This window comes from Odontomachus brunneus, unplaced genomic scaffold, assembly GCF_010583005.1.
Source record: "Odontomachus brunneus isolate Ranch 3 - 2012 unplaced genomic scaffold, Obru_v1 Obru_scaffold_109, whole genome shotgun sequence".
In the NCBI taxonomy this organism is placed as follows: domain Eukaryota; kingdom Metazoa; phylum Arthropoda; class Insecta; order Hymenoptera; family Formicidae; genus Odontomachus; species Odontomachus brunneus.
This window is the reverse complement of record NW_022639559.1, coordinates 963829-969002: the sequence shown is the minus strand read 5'-3', so window position 1 is coordinate 969002 and position 5174 is coordinate 963829.

Here is a 5174-nt window from a genome sequence, read left to right as displayed (position 1 = left end):
GGTGCTCTCCATATATGCCCCTCCACGCTCGAGAGAGTGGTCGAGGGCCCGCTTCGGGGGCTTCTTGGAGCAGGTGGGGCGTGTGCTGGACGAATGCGCGCCCCACCCAGTGATAGTCGCCGGGGACTTCAACTCCCACGCCAGGGAGTGGGGTTCCCGGCGGACGGACCCCCGAGGCCAAGACCTCCTCGAGTGGGCGGCGACTAGGGGCCTGTTCCTTATTAATACAGGCTCCGTGAGCACCTGTGTGCGTCCGCAGGGCGAGTCCATCGTGGACCTGACCTTCGGCAATCGCTCTGCGGTGCGCACAGTCAGGGGTTGGAGGGTGGCGACCGAAACGGACATCAACTCCGATCATCTGCTGATCGAGATGTCCGTGGTCGCCACCTCGAAGGAGGTGCTCCGTTGTCGCCTGGAGGGGGCCGGATCGAGGCCACCGCGCTGGGCACTCCGTCACCTAGACGAAGACGCCCTCAAGGCGTCGGTGATCGCGTCCTCCTGGGCGGGGGGGGGGGTTGAACCACCCTCCCCATTGCTGGTCCGGGAGGACATTGAAGAGGAGACAGCCAGACTCGGGGAAGTCATGGAAACAGCCTGCGACTCCTCCATGCCCCGAGCTCGGCCCACCCCCCGCCGTGCCGCCTATTGGTGGTGCGAGGAGGTGGCGGAGCTACGGAGGTCCGTCATCCTCCTCCGGCGTCGAGTACAGCGCATGCGTGCGGCACGGCGGAGGGGGCAGGCATGGGAGTTGGCGCGCAGGTCTCTCCGAGCCGCGCGGAGAGACCTGCGCAAAGCCATAGCTAGGGCCAAGGCCCAGGCGTGGCAGCGGCTGCTCGAGGAGCTAGACAGGGATCCGTGGGGGCGCCCTTAAAAAATTGTCCTCGGACGTTTGAGGGCTTGGGCGCCCCCAGTCACGGAGGATCTGGACCCTCAGGCGCTTGATAATGTGGTGGGGACCCTCTTTCCTACGGCGGGGCCTGAGCCCCTGCCGTATGAGGGCCCCCCGCCTGGATGGGAATCGCGCCTGGAGGTCACCGAGCCGGAGCTCGCAGCCGCTGCCAAAAGGCTCGGGGGCAAGTCCAAAGCCCCCGGGCCAGACGGAGTGCCGGGCAGGGTGTGGGCCTTGGCCCTAAAGGAGTTGAGCCCCCGCCTGAGGCGACTGTTCACGGACTGCCTCAGAGCGGGGGTCTTTCCCAGTCGGTGGAAAAGGGCCCGTCTGGTCCTCCTACCCAAGGAGGGCCGACCAGCGGGGGGCCCGTCCGCTTACAGGCCGATCTGCCTGTTGGACGAGGTGGGCAAGCTTTTCGAGAGAGTGATTGCCGCCCGCCTCGTCCATCACCTCTCCCGGGATGGTCCCGACTTGTCTGACAGACAGTTCGGGTTCCGCGGGGGCCGCTCAACAGTAGACGCGATACTGAAGATGCGGTCCCTCGCGGAACAACAGGTGGCGGAGGGGGGGGGGTGGCGTTGGCGGTGTCACTCGACATCTCCAACGCCTTCAATACCCTCCCCTGGGACCAGGTAGAGGCGGCGTTGCGCTTTCACCGCTTCCCGCCCTACCTGGTCCATATCATACGGGACTATTTCCGGGAGAGGAAACTGGAGTTCAGCAACGCTGCTGGACTCCAATGCGGACGGGCCATGTATTGCGGGGTTCCACAGGGGTCGGTACTCGGACCCCTACTTTGGAACCTCGCGTACGATCGCGTGTTGCGAACGGCCCTCCCTCCCGCCTGCACCATGATCTGCTACGCAGACGACACTCTGGTGCTGGCGGGAGGCACCGACTGGGAGGAGGCTACGGCTAGAGCCAATGTAGCCGTAGCGTATGCCGTGCGCTCTATACGGCGGCTGGGCCTACGGGTGGCCCCCCAAAGAGACCGAGTGTATGTTCGTGTACGGTCGGTTTGCGGGGGTCCCCCCGAGGTCCAGCATCATGATAGAGTCGGCCCGCGTGGAGGTGACCCCAGGCATCAAGTACCTGGGGCTCCACCTGGATGGCAAGTGGGACTTCACCTCTCATTTTGAGAGGCTGGGTCCCAAGTTGGGGAGAGTCGCGGCTGCATTGTGCAGCCTCCTCCCCAACATCGGTGGTCCGGACAACCGGGTTCGCAGGCTGTATGCGAACACCGTCACGTCCATCGCCCTATACGGGGCGCCAGTTTGGGCGGAAGGGGCGGGGGCCAAGCGGCGCATCGTGCAAATTTTGCACGGTGCGCAGCGACTAATGGCCACCCGCCTAGTCAAGGCGTACAGGACGGTGTCGCATGCAGCCGTCACGGCCCTGGCCGGCATGATACCGGCGGAGCTCCTAGCGCGGTTGTACGCCGAAACGTACAACAGGGTCGCGGAGCTCCGTCGGCGAGAGGGCGACCATCTGGTCACGGCCAGGGACGTGCAGAGGATACGCGACTCGGCCCGGCGTAGGGCCCTCCGGCGATGGCAAAGATCGCTGGGGGCCCCGAACACGCCGGGAATCCGGACCATCGCGGCCATCCGTCCCTGTCTGCTGCAATGGGTGGGCAGGGCACATGGCGGGTTGACATATCACATGACACAGGTGTTGACCGGGCACGGCTGCTTCGGTCGATACCTGTGTCGAATAGGCAAGGAGCGCACGGCACAGTGTCACCACTGCGCGGCTGGTGAGGACTCTGCGGAGCACACGCTGCAGGAGTGCCCAGCGTGGGCTCAGGAACGTGGAGTCCTCACCACAGTGGTTGGCCAGGATCTCCGGCTCCCGAGCATCATACCAAAGATGCTCGAGAGCCGGGAAGCATGGGAGGCGGTGGCCTCCTTCTGTCGCGACGTCATGTCGCAGAAGGAGGCCGCCGAACGCGTGAGGAGGGGAGAGGTGGGGGTCGCACCACCCCCCTCTCCCCCATCTTCTCCTGCCCCGTCGGGGCGGGGGAGTGATGAGGAGGAGGAGGAAGCCCCCCCACCTCGGGTACTGAGGCCGAGGAGGGGCAGGTGGCGATTGAGAGCCCACCAGCTCCCCCTGTACCGCTTGGGGGGAGCTGGCGGAGCCAGATGAGGGTAAGCCGGGCGGTGTTCGCCTCCGGGAGGTTCTGAGGGGTAACCACTCCCCCACTCTCGGGGACGGCACCGTCCGGCAAAGAGGAGGGTCGGCAAAGGCCCTAACTCGTGTCCCGGCCTAAGCCCGGACACGTGGGCGGGCGCGATCAGCGCGCTTGCCCGGGCCGCCCAGTACCAGGGGCGGCCCTCTGGCGGACTCCCCCCCTCGGGGGGTGGTAACGGTCAGCCGCTGGACTGATGACATTAAATTTGGACAAATTTAATGTTGCACGTGCAACGACAGACAGTTACTTCGCAGTATATATGTCGCAGTATATATTGTTTAAGCAAAATTCGTGACGGTCTAATGCCTGCCCGCTGTGTTTTGAATAATCTTTTCACAGGTAATATTCCTGAAGTAATTTCATCTCTTAACACGTTCGAAAAACTTATCATACAGAGAGCTAAAGCTTTCCAAACTGTTCTTAAAATGGGTGCTGTTCTTAATAAAAAGCTACCTCAAAGACAAATGGTACAAAAAGTCAAAGGTAGGACATTTCATTTGCCGCTTCCTTTACAGGAAACATTGAATAAAATTTGTTCTGATATTGATCCTATAAATTTTAACCATGAATTATATATTTTAATTAGAGGTGTTCCTACGAAATCTAAAATTGTCTGGGAAGAAATAGTGGACGTTAAAAAAGTTTTTGACGCTTTAACTTGGTTAAAAGAAAACAATCCTTTGTATTCTCATATTGTGTTGCCAAATACACATCATGAATTTTGTTTAGATAAATTACATAATTCAGAGTTTGAAATACAAGAAATAAAACATGATACACAAGTTGTGCCGGATGATAATGTACTGCATGATGAACGTAAGCCAATGTTAACTCAGGTTACTGATGAAAATGATACTTACTACGAACAATATACTATATATCCCTTATATGAAAAAAGAACTAACCAAACGGCGACAACTTTATATCAAATGTTACAAATTAAAGATTTACCTTTAGATAATCGTGAAAAATATTTAGATTTATTGTGTTTCCCTGACTTATATCCCTTTGGTATTAATGGACAGCATGAAGATAGACAAGTCAAACTTCATGATCATGAATTTATTAAATCTCGTTTACTTTCAAAACATTCACACTACCGATTAAATCAACAATACTTATTCTTTTTGTTAAATAATGCGAACATACGTCAATTGAGCCCTGGAATTGATCATAAAATGAATATTACTAATCCACGGGATCATTATACAGCTGGAGAATATTTAGAAGCATTATCGAAAGAATTGTTAGAATCTAATTTAAATACAATATTTTCGACACTTCGGAATACGGAACAATATTGGCATAAACCGAGAAGTGATTTAAACTGTATGACGCAACATTATAGACCTGCGACATGGTTTTTAACGTTAAGTCCGAGTGAATGGCTGTGGGAAGATTTAGGTGAATATATTCGGAAAATAAATGGATGGGCTGACGATTCCTCATGCATCAGTGTACTTGTTGCTAGAGATCCTATATCGACATCAAGGTTTCTTGACAATAAATTTCGAGCAATGCTTGATTTTATTTCTTCATCAGATAATCCGATTGGAGAAGTTACGCATTATTTCTGGAGACGAGAATATCAAGGTAGAGGCATACAACATTTTCATTTGTTAATTTGGATAAAAAATGCACCCATTCTTGGTGAATTTTCTAACGAAGAAGTTTCTAAATTTATCTTACAATATATAAGTTGTAAAATGCCAAACCGAAATGTCGCACCGTTATTATATAAACGTGTCAACACGCATCAGCGACATAAACATAATGATTATTGTCTTCGTTCTAAAAAAGATGGACGTAAAATGATTCGCAGGTGTCGTTTTGGGTTTCCTCACCCCACCACTGATAAATTAATTATAAAAGATGTTGCAAGTTCAATAGCAGGTAGAAAAAAATTGAAGAATAGAAGCAGGCTTTATGATCTCCCTCGAATGGACGATGAGGTGAATATAAATGATTATAATCCTGTCCTTTTTACTGCATGGGAAGGAAATATGGATATACAATTTATTGGAAAAAAGTCGTCACTGGTATGTCACTAAATATCTTAATAAAGCAGGAAAAAGTGAATTGTGGAAAGTGATG